This window comes from Chiloscyllium punctatum, chromosome 52 (assembly GCF_047496795.1).
Source record: "Chiloscyllium punctatum isolate Juve2018m chromosome 52, sChiPun1.3, whole genome shotgun sequence".
Taxonomy (NCBI): Eukaryota; Metazoa; Chordata; class Chondrichthyes; order Orectolobiformes; family Hemiscylliidae; genus Chiloscyllium; species Chiloscyllium punctatum.
Window position 1 is genome coordinate 14,141,545 of NC_092790.1, and position 17,338 is coordinate 14,158,882.

General features: G+C 47.1%; 1 long non-coding RNA gene across 2 annotated transcripts in view; it reads left to right on the forward strand.

The window, feature by feature from the left end:
- Window positions 1-17,338, forward strand: part of LOC140470801 (uncharacterized) — a 678,281-nt gene that overhangs the window by 649,533 nt on the left and 11,410 nt on the right. Inside the window, exon 3 of one of the 2 annotated variants that reach the window (XR_011956723.1) lies at window positions 13-2,223. The exons of the other annotated variant lie outside the window; for it this stretch is intronic. This is a non-coding gene — a long non-coding RNA (uncharacterized lncRNA). Of the gene's footprint in view, window positions 1-12; window positions 2,224-17,338 lie in introns of those variants that run through there. 2 annotated transcript variants of the gene reach the window in all.

Below are 17,338 nucleotides of genomic sequence, written 5' to 3' on the forward strand. Positions count from 1 at the left end.
TTTGCACCCCAGAGTGATTTTCAGCCCATCTGGACAGTGTTTGAATGTTGTTTGAAGTTGCTAACCACCTCACTAACTTACCTGTGCTGCCGGGAACATGCCGGGGAAAAAGAAAACAGCTGGAGAAAATAAGAGAGAAAGAACATAGGAAAGTGTTACTGTAAATATTCAGCTTCTCCTGCTAGTAAATGAATCTGGATTCTTTGACTGATAAGCAAGCTTAAATTATTCCAATTTTAACCTTTAGTTTATACCTGTGCGGACCATTCTTCTGAACCCAGCACATTCCTTTGTATATCTCCCCAAGTAATTTCATCTGCCACTTGTTCAATCTGCCCACATCCTCACAAAGTTCCCAAATAGTGCTTTATTTCTTTTTTAATTCACTGGTGGGATGTGAAAATCACTGGCTTGGCCTAGAAATTAATATCCATCTTTAGTTGGCCCCTTGAGAAGGAGGTAATGAGTTGCCTTCTTGAACCACTGCAATCCCTGTGCTGTAGGTCGACCCACATTACCATTAGAGAGGGAACTTCAGGATTTTGACCCAGCGACACTAAACAAATGCTGATATATTTCCAAGTTGGGATGGTGAGTGGCTCAGAGGGAAACTTGGAGGAGGTGGTATTCTCATGTATCTGCTGTGCTTGCCCTTAGAGATGGACGTGGTTGTGGGTTTGGAAGGTGCTGCCTGAGGATGTTTGGTGAATTTCTGAAGGGCATCTCATAGCTGCTACTGAACACGGGTGGTGGAGGGAATGGATGTGATGTCAATTAAGCAGGGGCTGCGTTGTCCCTGGATGGTGTTTGGTTCTCAAGTGTGGTCTACAAGGTGCACTGCAGAAGTGAGTGAGTGAGTAAGTGTCAATGAGAAAGTGTGTGTGTCTCTCTCTCTCACACACAGATGTACACATTCATAGTCTGACTCAAACGCACTACACACACACACTCTCTCTCTCTCTCATACGCACACCCTCATACACTATGTGAGCAACATCAGTTTGAAACCTACATCGAGTGCAGACTGGAGAACGATCGCCGGGGTGACCTGCTGGAATGTCTCACCCACCTTGTTTCCAATCCCGGAGTTTAATGGGAAGCAATGTGAGGAGAAAAAGGATCAGAAACAGTGGGACAATGAGTACTGCCATCTCAGTGCTGTGTGCCTGTGCTGGATTCAGAGAGGGATTTCCTGTCAATAACATCATTGCTTGAGCAAACACCAATCCCAGTGTTTCCTACTCCCTGTTGCCCTGACCCCCTGCCAACACTCGTGTCTGTAAAATTCTCTCCAAACCCTCACCATTGCATTATCATTGTTTTTGTGCAGCCTCTCTCATTAACAATATCCCACCGATCCAACCCAAATTATTCCATGCTGAACTCAAGAGATCGCTCTGCACCCACTCTCTCTATATTGTCAACTAGAAATTACTGTCCTTCATTTTCACGACCTGGATATATCGAGGCAAAACTTCCCTTGTCCTCCACCTGTCAGCGGCAACTTGGCCATTTACAGAGAAATATCAAAAATATCATCAGGAGGGGCCATTCGGCCCCTATAGTCTGCTCCGCCCATTCAAAGGGATCATGGCTGATCACCCAACACAGTCCCCTGTCTCCCCGCACTCTCCCTTTACCCCTAAGAACTCAATCCAACTCCGTCCTGAACAACATTCAGTATTCTGGCCCTGACTGCTTTCTGTGACAGAGAATTCCACAGGCTCCCCACTCTCTGGGTGAAGACATTTCTCCCCATCTCAGTCCCACTCAATTTCCTTTTGACCATGACCCTCTCGTTCTGGACACTCTGCCCAGTCACCGAGAACACCCTCCCTGCGTTTACTCTGTTTCATCCTTCAAATTTATAGGTTTCTATGAGATTTCCCCCTTAATTCTTCTAAACTCCAGTGAATATCATCCTAACCATTCCTGTCTCTCACCATCTGTCAGTCCTGCCATTCCCAGGAATCATTCTGGGAAACCTTCACTGCACTCCCTCCATAGGCACAATATCCTTCCTCAAATAAGGAAACCTCAAACTTCTCACACAGTTCTCCAGGGTGTGGTCTCAGTGTCCAATTGTAAAGAGACATCCCTGCACTTGGACTTGAATCCTCTCACTATGAAGGCCTCCCTTATCTAAGAAAGGATATTACTCTCTCTCTCTCTCTCTCTCTCTCTCTCTCTCTCTCTCTCCCTTCCCCCCACAAATGCTGCTGACCTGCTGAGTTTCTGAAGTAATTTCTTAGAGTGTTCCTGTCAAGACTTCAGCTGGACCCCAGTGAAGAACACGCACAGATCAAAGATGAAGAATGAATTACCTAGCTCTGTGAGGTTGATGGAATTTATGGTTACATTAAATATCGTTCCAATCCCTGGTGATCGCAACAAGGTATCTGCCTTGGTGCTGGGACTGGAAGGATTCAATGGCCAGCTCTCTCCTGTCTGAGCTGAAGTTGTAATTCCTGCTGGCATTGTTTAAGGCTTACCTTTGAAGGTACCATTGAAAGTACGGTCCTGTATCTCGACACAATACACACTCTCGAACAAGACGATTCCCAATCGGAACTTCCACTTAATTGACTCTGGGGATGAGGAAAACGTCAGCAACAGGAACTCGAACAAAACAAGACAAAGAGGAAATAAAAGATCGGGTGTTGAAATTGTCTTTCTTTTTGCAGATATTATCTTCTATGACAGGATAATAACTGACAGAAAGGAGAAATAAAACAACTGAGATTTCACATCGTTGCAAAGCTTCCTTCTGTTATAAAATCTACACTTCAAAAGATTTGTGTTAACTATGGATGGTCAAATCCAACCATTGCCCTCTTGATGTTTAATGGTATGACCATCACTGTCCCCAACCCCTGCTTTATCAAATCCTGGGGGTTACCATCACTAACCCCACCCCCCTACAGTATCAACATCTCGGGAGTTACTGTCACTGTCCCCACCCCCACCCCACTGTCAATCCTGGGGGTTAATCACAGTTGAGGGGGGGACTGTCACTGTCCCCACACCCACCTCCTGTCAACATCCTGGGGTTACCGTCACTGTCCCCATCCCGCACCCCAATTTGAACACCTTCTATGCCAGTTAAAAGCAACCATCTCTCTGTTTTCAAACACCAGACTCCCATTTGTAAGGTCACAGAACCGAAACAGGCCCTTTGGCCCAACTCGTCCATGCTAACGAAGTCTCCAAACAGAACTAGCTGCATTTGCTTGTGTTTGGCCCATATCCGTCAAAACCTTTCCTATCCATGCATCTTTCCAAATGTCTCTTAAAGGTTGTTATTGTACCCACTTCTACCACTTCCTCTGGCAGCTCATTCCAAAAAACAAACCAGCCTCTGTGTGATAAAGTTATCCCTCAGGTTGCTTTAAAATCTTTCCCCTCTCACCTTAAACCAATGTCGTCTAGTTTTGGACTCCCTGTCCTGGGGAAAAGACCTTGACTATTCACCTTATCCAAGCCCCTATTTCTGCAACAATATACATATGAAACATCAAAGACCACTTAATGTGAGTCTAGCCTTGGATTGCAAGTGCACATCTAAATCATCCTTCAATATGATGAGGATTTCTGCCTCTCACACCCTTATAGGCAATGAGTTCCAGATCTCCATCACCCTTTGAGTGACAATGTTTTCCCTCACATCCCCCTTGAAACCTCCTACCCCTTACCTTAAATCTATGCCCCTCCCCCAGTCACTGATCCCTCCTTCAAGGGGGCAGGGGAGGTTTCTTCCTGTCTACCCTATCTACGCCCCTCATTATTTTATACATCTCAATCACGTCCCCACACTCTCAATCTGCTCTAAGGAAAACAACCCCAGTCTGTCCAATCTCTCTCCATCACTGAAACTCTCCAGCCCCCAAGGCAACATCCTGGTAAATCTCCCACTGCATGCTCCCCCAGTGCTATCACATTGCTCTGATGATGTCGATATGTATAGAGTTGCTTAAAAACTCACTGAAATGGCGATATATTTGCTACTCAGGAGAGACCCTGCCTGCTGGTTAGGGCAATGCTAATTGCCCTCTTGACGTTTGCTGATGTTGATGATTGTGTGTACGGTTCTACAGTGGTTGGAGTATTCCCAGTAAATCTTCTCACCATTCTTACAGAAAATATATTCAACTGGGGTCAAACAGAGTAGTTTAACAAGGTGCTGTCTCCCTCCACTACCTCATTTCCAGATGGGCACTCATCTCTAGGACTGACACAGGGATGTCTGTGATTAAAACAAACTGTTAGACACTTTTCGAAGGCAGGAGTTGTTGTTTTCAACAACAAACAGTACTCCCACCATACAGTCAGAGAGAATCAGTGGGTCACAGACAGTCAGGGAGAAACAGAGATATAGACACACAGAGGCATATCCAGTTACATAGAAACATAGTCAGAGTCAGAAAGAAGCACAAGATCACAGCGTCATCGAGATTAATCGACATCGAGTTAAAGCAAGTCACAGACAGTCCAACGGAGAGAGATAGAGACCTCGCGGTTTGTACAAGATACCTCACTGGGAGGGGGAATCTCTCCTGTCCCCCTCCACCCCCCAATAACCACCATCCTGACCCTCGGGAACGGGACATATTGACACAGTCCGCTCTCCCTCGGCGCTTTTCCTTCCCGCGTGGCCCCGGCGCCATTTTAGCTTCAGGCCCCGCCCCCTCAGGCCCCGCGCGAGATGGCGGTTAACGGCCGCCTCGTGCCCCAAGTGACCGTTAGCAGCTGCTTCAGGGGAAAGACTCTTTAAAGGGACAACCCTTTCAGGAGAGAGAAACAACAGGGCCGGCTCCGGGACTCACCAAACTCAATAATGGAAGAAATGGGAAAGTGTGTTGTTTTCGCAGGTACAGCAAAAAAAGGTAGAGATAATAAACTTAAGTATAGTGCTGATAAATCGAGTGCTTCGAAGAAAAACAAGCGTGTGGGTGCAGAAAAGGGGAACAGCGGAAAACCGTTAGTGTATAATTGTGGATAATTGGGTACTAACTTTAGTGCATAATTATTCTAGCAAATAATTTCTTTCATCATGATAGTTTAAATAATTTAGTCTCAGCAAACCAGCTGAGATAGCTGAAATGCATAAACTAGGCAAGAAAAGACACATTGTTAAAATATTCAGGAATGGAATGTACCGATGAACAATGGAAAATTTTACAAGCAAACAGATAAAATGAAAGGAACATCAAGATCCAAGTTTAGCAAAATCTGCCTGATGTCAGCACTTACAGAGGGAAGGGTCGCCAACTTGGTGAAGGGGGGAATAATAAGAGCGGACCCCAAGTTAGTCAGAGAATAAAGTTGATTGGGTAATGTAGGAGTCTGAAGAGGTGAACTCACGCAGCTCAAAAGTACAACTGTGAACTAGTTTGAATGCTCATTGCTCATTTGCTTCTGCATTTGATGCCCTTTCTTGCAAGGTCGTAGAACAAATTGTCTTGTTTCCAGTTTTGGTGGTCTAATTTTATTAAATTTATTTATAACAATAATACTGACAAATACACACACAGACAGAGAGGTGGGAGTGAACAAGAAACTGTGCAATGGCACATCAAGACCAAGATGCCTGCCTTGAAGAAGTTTTCCTCCTCTCTCTCCATGAATCTCAGGGAGTCCCTCTCCCACTGCAACTCCCAGGTCATTTCCTCTGCTCTGAAGCTCTTCAACCATGTTGTGAAACAAACTCGGTACCACAGCCACATTTGCTTCCTCAGTGCATGCCTCCGTAACCAACTCATCCCACACGGACTCCAGACCACCTTTAACCCAGCAGAGTTCGGACCCAAACAGGACAAACAGTACAGACTACACATTCAAAAACACCAGCAACAGTTCTCCTTCAAGATCCTCCGCTCCACGCTTGCAGCAATGCGCCGGCACCTAACCTCTCTACAGTCAGCCCTGCCTCAGCTGTGGGCCACACTCTCTCAGAATTGCAAAGGACCCACTCTGTACTACATCCTCAGGAGAATTCATACTCTCAACAAACAGTATTTCAATTCCATCTCAAACATCAAAAACCGTAAGTACAACAAAATTTTATCCACCCACCTCCATAACCAGCGCTCCTCAAACATTCCAGAAGATTCCCCTGGCCTCGGAAACGCCATTAGCCATGCGGCTGACGCAACTACCACCCCCACGCTGAGTGATGATGTCACTTCTGCCCCCATCATGGCCATTCCCACAGCCACTTCCAGCGCTCACATCATCGCTGATGCCACAGGCCCAGTGACTTCCGCCACCCCTACTGCCATGATCACCACCACTTCCGCCTCCACCAGCGCCACTCACCTGCATTCTGCTGACACGCCCCCCCCCACAGACCCCACTGTCACTATCCCCACACCCCAGAACCCCGAGGGCAACATTACCCCAGCTCATGCCTCCACCCCCATTCCCCCCACCATCACACCCACTCCAGGTACTGGCTCTGACCCCACTCCCAGCTCCACACCCACACCAGATCCCATCTCCCGGCCCCGCCGAGTTTTCACCATCCCTCCAGACCTCCCACTCACTGAGGACGAACGATCAGTCCTCAGCAAAGGACTCACCTTCGTCCCCCTCCGTCCACGCATCAATGAATTTAATACACGACGTGACATCGAACAATTCTTCCGTCGCCACCGCCTCCGAGCTTACTTTCACAATCAGGACTCCCGCCCACCTTCCGAGGACCCCTTCGCCCACCTCCAACACACTGCATCCACCTGGACACCCCGCGCTGGCCTATTACCTGCCCTCGACCTCTTCATTTCCAACTGCCGCCGGGACATTAACCGCCTGAACCTGTCGTGCCCCCTCCCCCACTCCAAACTCTCACCCTCACAACGTGCAGCCCTCCAATCCCTCTGCTCCAATCCCAACCACACCATTAAGCCAGTGGATAAAGGGGGCGCAGTGGTAGTCTGGCGCACTGACCTCTACACCGCTGAAGCCAAACGCCAACTCGAGGACACCTCTTCCTACTGCTCCCTCGACCATGACCCCACCCCCCATCACCAAACCATCATCTCCCAGACCATACAGAACCTCATCACCTCAGGAGATCTCCCACCCACAGCTTCCAACCTCATAGTCTGGGAACCCCGCACTGCCCGGTTCTACCTCCTTCCCAAGATCCACAAGCCTGACCACCCTGGTCGACCCATTGTCTCAGCATGCTCCTGCCCCACTGAACTCATCTCTACCTACCTTGACACTGTCCTATCCCCCCTAGTCCAGGAACTCACCACATACGTTCGAGACACCACCCACGCCCTCCACCTCCTCCAAGACTTCCGTTTCCCCGGCCCCCAACGCCTTATCTTCACCATGGATATCCAATCCCTCTACACCTCCATTCGCCATGACCAGGGCCTCCACGCCCTCCGTTTTTTCCTCTCCAGACGTCCTCAACAGTACCCTTCCACTGACACACTCATTCGTTTGGCCGAACTGGTCCTCACCCTTAACAATTTCTCCTTTGAATCCTCCCACTTCCTCCAGACCAAAGGCGTAGCCATGGGCACACATATGGGCCCCAGCTATGCCTGTCTCTTTGTTGGCTATGTAGAACATTTGATCTTCCGTAATTACACCAGCACCAATCCCAACCTCTTCCTCTGCTACATTGATGACTGCATTGGCGCCACCTCGTGCTCCCGCAAGGAGGTTGAGCAATTCATCAACTTCACCAACACATTCCACCCTGACCTTAAATTTACCTGGACTATCTCTGACACCTCGCTCCCCTTCCTGGACCTCTCCATCTCCATTAGTGACGACCGACTTGACACTGACATTTTTTACAAACCCATCGACTCCCATACCTACCTGGATTACACCTCTTCCCACCCTATCTCTTGCAAAAATGCCATCCCACATTCCCAATTTCTCTGCCTCTGCCGTATCTGCTCCCAGGAGGACCAGTTCCACCATAGGACACACCAGATGGCCTCCTTCTTTAGAGACCGCAATTTCCCTTCCCACGTGGTTAATGATGCCCTCCAACGCATCTTGTCCACATCCCGCACCTCTGCCCTCAGACCCCACCCCTCCAACCGTAACAAGGACAGAATGCCCCTGGTGCTCACCTTCCACCCTACAAACCTTCGCATCAACCAAATCATCCATCGACATTTCCGCCACCTCCAAAAAGACCCCACCACCAGGGATATATTTCCCTCCCCACCCCTTTCTGCCTTCCGCAAAGACCGTTCCCTCCGTGACGACCTGGTCAGGTCCACACCCCCCTACGACCCACCCTCCCATTCTGTCACTTTCCCCTGCCACCGCAGGAACTGTAAAACCTGTACCCACACCTCCTCCCTCACCTCTATCCAAGGCCCTAAAGGAGCCTTCCACATCCATCAAAGTTTCACCTGCACATCCACTAATATCATTTATTGTATCCGTTGCTCCCGATGCGGTCTCCTCTACATTAGGGAGACTGGGCGCCTCCAAGCAGAGCACTTTAGGGAACATCTCCGAGACACCCGCACCAATCAACCAAACCGCCCCGTGGCCCAACATTTCAACTCCCCCTCCCACTCTGCCGAGGACATGGAGGTCCTGGGCCTCCTTCACCACCGCTCCCTCACCACCAGACGCCTGGAGGAAGAACGCCTCATCTTCTGCCTCGCAACACTTCAACCCCAGGGCATCAGTGTGGACTTCAACAGCTTCCTCATTTCCCCTTCCCCCACCTCATCCTAGTTTCAAACTTCCAGCTCAGTAACTGTCTCCTTGACTTGTCCGACCTGCCTATCTTCTTTTCCACCTATCCACTCCACCCTCTCCTCCTTGACCTATCACCTTCATCTCCTCCCCCACTCACCCATTGTACTCTATGCTACTTTCTCCCCACCCCCACCCTCCTCTAGCTTATCTCTCCACGCTTCAGGCTCACTGCCTTTATTCCTGATGAAGGGCTTTTGCCCGAAACGTCGATTTCGCTGCTCGTTGGATGCTGCCTGAACTGCTGTGCTCTTCCAGCACCACTAATCCAGTATTTGGTTTTCAGCATCTGCAGTCATTGTTTTTACCTTACATCAAGACCAAAGGCCACTCTCCCGAAGGACGGTTGCCCCGGACTCGAAACGTTGACTCCGCTTTCTCTCTGTCTGTCTCTGGACAGATGCTGCCAGACCTGAAGCACAAACAAGGTCCTCGGGGGTGAGTCCGAGTTCAGGATCCTATTAAGGTTCGGTTGGTGGATGGATGACAGTGTGGGAGGGTATGCAATGGGATTAGAAGAATAGAGACAGAGACTGTTTCCTAAATGGGGAAAGGTTTCGGAAATCTGAAGCACAGAGGGACTTGGGAGTCCGAGTTCAGGATTCTCTTCAGGTTAACAGGCAGGTTCACTTGGCAATTAGGAAGGTAAATGTAATGTCAGCATTCATTTCGGGAGGGTTAGAATACAAGAGCAAGGAAGTACTGCTGAGGCTGTATAAGGCTCTGGTCAGACCACATTTGGATCATTGTAAGCAGTATTGGATCCCCTATCTAAGGAAGGATGTGCTGAACTTGCAGGGGGTTCAGAGGGCGTTTACAAGAAAAATCCCAGGGATGAAACACTTCTCATATGAGGAGAGGTTGAGGATTCTGGTTCTTAACTTGACGGAGTTTAGAAAGATGAGAGAGAACCTGATTGAAACTTAAAAAATATTGAGAGGTCCATTCATGCATCTGTCTAGATACATCTTTATTGATGCTATCGTCTGGGGAGTGTTTCCAAACAAACAGACCTATGGGGTGCAGGAAGGCAGTTCCTTAAATGTGGCATTGCAGCTTGACACTGTGGTGAAGTAAGTGTTTGGCATGTTTACCTTCACTGGTCAGAGCACTGACAACAGAGGTTGGGGCATCATGTTACAGCTGTACATGATGTTGGTGAGGCCACTTTTAAAATACTGTGTACAGTCCTGGTCAACCTGCTGTAGAAAGGATGTCATTAAGCTCGAAAGGTTAACAAGATTTACAAAGATGTTACCAAGTTTGCAGGGTTTGAGTTATAAGCAGAAGCTTCATAAGCTGGGAGCTTTTCTTCCCTGGAGCGTTGGAGGCTGAGGGGTGACCTTTTTAGAGGTTATAAGATCACGAGGGGCACAGAAAAGGTAAATAGGTATAGTCTTATCCCCAATGTATGGGTGTCCCAAACTCGTGGACATAGGTTTCCAGTGAGAGTGGAAAAATTAAAAAGGGACCTGACAGACAAATTTATCACACAGAGGGCAGTGAGTATATAGAATGAGCTGCCAGAGGAAGTGGTAGAGGCAGGTACAATTACATGGAAGAGACATTTGTAAAGGTACATTGATAAGAAAGGTTCAGAGAAGTATGCGTCAAATGCAGATAAATGGGGCTAGTTGAGTTTGGACAATGCTCCTTCATCATCAAGCTCACTATTTAGTATTGTAGACCCCCTGTACCCATGGGGGATACGTTCCAGGACCTATGGAGGAAGCCCAAAACTGTAGACAGGTGTGAACCCATTGATTTAAATGGAAGTATACCTTCACGGCAGCCTCCTGGTCCTTGGTTCCGGAACATTCCCTTTTATATGCTTGGACGACAGTAAACCACAGGTCAGTGACCCGACCTGGGGATACGGGGGCCACCCTGTATTCCTTAATCATGGCACCACTGTTCCAAGGAACACAACCCCAACCTCTCCAATGTCTCCTGATAGCCACAATTCACCAGCCCTGGCAACATTCTAATAAATCTCCTCTGCACTCTCTCCAGAGAAATGACGTCCTTCTTGTGATGTGGTGACCCGAATGCACACAATACTCCTGTTGTAGCCACCTTGTCTCATACATTTTCATTGTTATTTCCTTACATTTCTGTTCCATCCCTCTGCCAGTCAAGGAGAGCATTCCATGTGCCTTCCATACAACCCTATCCACTTTAGGAACCAGTGCACTTGCACACCAAGATCTCTCACTTAACCTGTCCCCTCAGTATATTCCCATATATTGTCTGACTTCCCAAAATGCATTCCCTGACACTTGTGGGTGGCACGGTGGCACAGTGGTTAGCACTGCTGCCTCACAGCGCCAGAGACCCGGGTTCAATTCCTGCCTCAGGTGACTGTGTGGAGTTTGCACATTCTCCCCGTGTCTGCGTGGGTTTCCTCCGAGTGCTCTGGTTTCCTCCCACAGTCCAAAAATGTGCAAGTTAGGTGAATTGGCCATGCTAAATTGCCTGTAGTGTTAGATGAAGGGGTAAATGTGGGGGAATACGTCTGGGTGGTTTGCGGGTCGGTGTGGACTTTTTGGGCTGAAGGGCCTGTTTCCACACTGTAACTAATCTAATCGAAACCTTGTCAGCATGGGTTAGTTGGGCAGAAGGGCCTGTTTCCGTGCTGCATGACTATATGAAAATGGATGAGAATAACAAACTTTGCCTGAATGTACAGGAGGAGCTGTGACTATGTAGGGTCATTATACAGACCAATTTCTCTTGGCAAAACATAAGATTGGAACAAATCAAAAACTGATCCTGACAAATGTTATTTCTCTGTACTCTGAACAGGATGTGGCCATCTCTGCCAAGGTGGGAAGTGGATGCAATTCCGAAATGTCCTTGAACCAATCAACTTGCTCAGCCAGAAGGCAGTGAAGAGTTTGCAAAGGGTTAGGAATCACGTGTAGAGCAGAGCGGATAAGGAGGTCAGATTTCACTCCTTTAAGGACCAGCGCAGACAGGATCAGGAGAAGGCCATTCGGCCCCTCGAGCCTGCTCATCCATTCAATAGCATTGTGGCTGATGCACCATTCCTCGTGTTCACTTTCCTGAATTTAACATGTAACCCTCAATACCCTGACTGATCAAGAATCTCCTGCTCCTGTCTCCACACACAGCTCTCTGTGGCAAGGAGTTCCAACGACTCTCAACCCTCTGAAAGAAGAAACTCCTCCTCACCCCAGTCTTTAATTTTGAACCAGATGGTTGGTTGTTCCTGACAACAGTCATCATTAGAGTCTTAACTCCAGATCTGTTTTTGTTTAAAATCGCATTCCAAATCCACCACCTGCCAAAGCAAGATTCAAATTCACATCTGCAGGGCATACCCTGGGGAGCTGAAAATATAGGATTTTGCTTCCCCATTATTTCAGAAACTGAAAGTGAATCTCATCAAAATTGAGACCAGAACAAGTTGCCCCACACCACTGAGCTAAACATTGATGTCGACAGAATCCATACAGTGTGCAAAGGGACCATTCAGCCTATCCAGTCTGTCCCAAGCCAGTGAAGAGGATCCCACCCAGACCCCTACCCTACCCCTGTAACCCTGCATTAACCATCGCCAATCCCTCTAACCTGCACATCATAGAATCCTACAGCGTGGAAGCAGGCCTTTTGCCTGTCAGGACCATATACTGACCCCCTGAATAGCATCCGACCCAGACCCACCACCTCTCCAATCCCTGTAACCCTGCATTTCCCATGACTATCCCTCCTAGCGTGCATAACTGTCACACTATGGGCAACTTTGCAAGGCCAATCCATCTAAACTGCACATCTTTGGACTGTGGGAGGAAACCGGAGAACCTGGAGAAGACCCATGCAGAGAAGGGGAGAATGTGCAAACTCCCAATAAACAGTCACCCAGGGCTGGAATTGTTCCTGGGTCCCTGGCGCTGTGAGGCAGCAATGGTAACCACTGAGCCACTGTGCCACCCAATGTTTTTGCCACTGGCCATGCAGGGGTTGGTTAGCTCAGTTGACTCTATAGTAGGCTTACAATGTACAGTCACATTGACAGCATGCGTTCAATTGCTGGTCTGGTAGAGATTGCTGTGAGTGATCATTCCCTGTGCTTTAGATGTGGTGTCCCTCAGGTTAAACCATAAAACAGTTGTTTGCCTTTTCTCTCCCACACCTCTTTCTCCCTCTCTCTAATGAGACAATAGTGACTTCACATTAATCACCTGCTAAAAACTTTGCTGATTAAAAATTAACTGCCCTCTTTTTCACTGCAAAATAACTTGTATTTTCCTCCCTGATGCACTATTGGAGTGAGTTGTAAATAAAAGAGAAGACACTTTACCTATCTAAATGAAGTGGGAAAGGGTGCACAGGGAGATTTACCAGCATATTGCCTTGGGGGCTGCAGAGTTTCAGTGATGAGAGAGGTTGGACAGACTGGGGTTGTCCCCTCCTTCAATTTATTCAGTGTCCCGACATGCCCCCACCTACTGGGAAGTGAATTCCCAGAGATTCCCACCCCCTCTGCCTTGGAGGGGAGATATTTCTCAACATCTCTCGTTTCTATCTGTTCCATTCCCTTCTCCTGAAACAATGACCCTCCGTTCTAACAGCAGAGTAGATTGAAAGGGAGGGATGTATAAAATGATGAGGGACGAAGATAGGGGAGGCAGGAAGAAATTTTCCCCACTTAACGGAGGTGGGGAAGGGGTATAGAGTAAAGGTAAGGGCCAGGAGGTTTCAAGGGGATGTGAGGAAAATCTTGTTCACCCAGAGGGTGGTGTGCAATCTGGAAGTCACTGCCTGTGAGGGTGGGAGACGCAGAAACTCTCATCTCATTGAAGGAGGATTTAACTGTGCACTCGTGACGCCAAGTGCTGGGGAAATGGGATTAGAGAATATCGAGATGGTTGTTTCTGACCAGCACAGACTCTGGCCTTTTTCTGGGCTGCAGATTTCTCAGAATATATGACTAACTCACTTTGAGATGTGTATTCTACATCCAAGATACCATCTAGCGTGATTTTGTACATTTCATGTTCAGAGATGAGGGGTTTCTCGTCGAAAGAGAGATTCAGCAGTTAAGGCCAATATTCTCTGGAGTTTAGAGGAATAAGGGAGATCCAACTGAGGGATATAGGGTGGTAAAGGGGTTGGGATTGACAAAGGAGACAGAGAGGATGTTTCCTCAGGTGTGACAATTTAGAACGAGAGGGTCATTGTTTCAGGAGAAAGGAATGGAACAGATTGAAAGGAGAGATGTTGAGAAATGTCTCCCCTCCAAGGCAGAGTGGGTGGGAATCTCTGGGAATTCACTTCCCAGTAGGTGGGGGCATGTCGGGACACTGAATAAATTGAAGGAGGGGACAGACAGATTGTTAATCAGTGAGGGGTTGAAGGGAGCGCGGGCAGGAAACTGCAGTGAGGCTGGGATGAGATCAGCTGCAGCTGTATAGTATGGGGGAAGCAGGGTCCCGTGGGCTCCTAGCCCGCATGTTGTGTTGATTGTCTAGCTGCCTGAACACTTTTTAGTGTGGCTGGCTCATAGCACATGCTCAGAAAGCTCTGAATCTGAGGGCCTAAACTGTGTGATGCATTACAGTCCACTTGTCTCTTAGTAACCAAGACCATAAGATATAGCAGCCATTCGGCCCATCAAGTCTGCTCTGCCATTCCATCATGGCTGATATGTTTGTTAACCCTATTTTCCTGCCTTCTCTCTGTAATGGTTAATCCTCCTTTTGATCAAGCACCTATCTCTGTCTTAAAGACATAAATGATAGCCGTCTGCAGTAACGAATTCCACAGATTCCCCACTATCTGGCTGAAGAAATTCCTCCTCATCTCAGTTATAAAAGGAGTCCCCTTCACGCGGAGGCTGTGCCTTTGAGTCCTAGTCTCTCCTACTCGTGGAAACATCTTCTCCATGTCCACTCTATCCGGGCCTCTCCGTATTCTCCAAGTTTCAACCAGATTCTCCCTCACCCTTCTAAACACAATCAAGTCCAGACTCCTATTCCTCAACCTCTCCTCATATGACAAGCTCTTCATCCCTGGGATTTTTCTGGACTCCTTCCACGTTCAGCACATCCTTCCTTAGGATGCTCCCAATGTTCCAAATATGGTCTGACCAGAGCCTGATACAGCCTCAGCAGTACATCCCTACTCTTGTATTCTACACCTCTTGAAATGAATGCTGACATTCCTTTTGCTTAACTGCCAACTGAAACTGCCCATCAACCTGAAGAGAATCCTGAACCTGGACTCCGAAGTCCATGTGTGCTGCAGATTTTTGAACCTTTTCACCATTTAGAAAAGTCAACCTCTTCAATCTTCCTACTAAAGTACATAACTTCCCATGTTCCCACTTCTCAACATCTCCTGTTTCAATCTGTTCCATCCCCTTCTGACATTTTGTGGCACACTCTCCTAGCCAAATCCTTTTGCAGCCTCTCCCCTTCCTCAATACTACCTGTCCTTCCAGCTATCTTTGTGTCATCAAAGAAACACTCAGGACAATGAAATGGCAATGCTCCTCATGTGAATAATGCTAGACCTAGAACGAATGGTTCCTTGCCCCCAAAGACCAAGGCCAGAAGGGACCACTGTTGGACTACATAATATATTATATTCTTTACCAGCCTTTCTTGGTTTGAGATGGTGAAAACTGAGTACACCAAACTGCTATCTGTTTTGGAGTCATCTATAATCAAAAAACAATCAGCAAAGTGAACCAAAAGATTCGAGATCAGAATATTAAAATAACAGAAAACAATGCCTCAAAATTAAATACGGAGTGATAATTAAGGTCACAGCCCCAACCCAACAATAATATAAACTGAAGCTCTTGGCGATATAGGAACATTTTCAAAGCAGTTCATGAACCAGGTGACTCAATAACATCAAATATGTATTTTGCATCAACATTCACTACAAAGTTTGCACCTACCCTCCCAGAGCAAGCTCACAGAGGGAAGGTGAAAGCCCTGGGGTAATTTACAATTTTTTTTATTATTAATCACTCATGATACATGGGTAACTCCCACCTCCCTCTGCTCCTACACCTGCTTTAGATTTTTTACCCCCCAAATCTATTGTCTTTCCGTTTCTTTGAACCAATGTCATTCCCCAAATTTGTGTTGAATCAATTTTGTCTTTATTTTTGGATGTTCATGAACTGAAACCTATTTTGTTAAATCAAACTTCATTTTCTCCAACCTAGTTGTTTTGCTACTAACTAACAATATAACTCCACAAGAACATACAGTGTAGGATCAGGTTGAGTCAATTTAGCCTCTCAGGAACCTGCTCTGCTATTCTACATGATCGCAGCTGATCCCATCTCAGCCTCAACCCCACTTTCCTGCAAGCACACCCTTTGACCCATCACTGATTAACAATCCGTCTGTCTCCTCCTCCAATTTATGCAGTGTCCTGGGGGGTGGAGGGGAGGGGAGTGATCCCACAGATTAACAACCCCTTCCTCATTTCAGAGATTTCATTCCTCCTTATCTCTGTTTTCAATTTGCCCAGCCCCTTATCCTGAACTGATAACCTCTCGTTCAAGCTTCTCCCACAAGAGCAAACATCCTCTCTTCATCTCCTCTGTCAATACCCCCTTTAGCATCTTATAGCCCTCAGTTAGTTCTCCTCTCTATACTCCAGAGAAACTGCTCAATCTCTCATCTAAGGCAAACCCCTCATCGCTGGAAATGATTGGGTGAATCTCTTCTGAACTGCATCTGTCCTCAAAAAAGAGATCAAAATTGTACCAGTCTGTTCTCATAAGACTAACCCTTTCAACTTGGCGATCAATTCAGTGATCTCCTTTGAACTCCTGGAGGGATTCAACTACATCCCTCCTCAAGGAAGGGGACCAAAACTATTCACAGTACTCCTGATGTGGAAACCCCAATCCCTTGTACAGTTGCAATAACAATTACCTACTTCAATACTCCATTCCTTTCACATTAAATGCCTTCCTTTTGACCTGCTGTAGCCTGTACACTACTTTGAGATTCATCGACACGGACATCCTGTTCCCTTTGCACTGACATTTTGAACTTTTTCTCCTGTTCAGATGATAACTTGCCTTTTTCAATTCTTCCAACTGCAATGGATAACCTCACCACTGATGGGACTGACCAACGCTCAGTTCAGTGTCTAACCAAAATTGAGAGAGTGTCCTCGATTTGAACTGTTATGCTTTAGATTTGCAAACAAGTCAGATACCATGATCCATTTGCTCCAATTTATCTAACAAATGTAACAATGTTGGCTTTGCACCCCAGAGTGATTTTTCAGCCCATTCAGACACTGTTTGAATGCTGTTAGAAGTTGTTAACCACCTCACTAACTTACCTGTGCCACCGGGAACTGCTGGAACGAATCAGCTGGAGAAAATAAGGGAGAAAGAACATGTTTTACTGTAAACATTCAGCTTCACCAGCGAGCAAATGAATCTGAATTCCTTAACTGATGCACAAGCAACAATTATTCCAATTGTCATCTTTGTGTTCTGAATACAACACATTACTTGGGGAGACATAAAAAGTAATTTCATCTGCTACTTGTTCAGCCTGCCCTCATCCTCACAAAGCACGTTCCACACCGT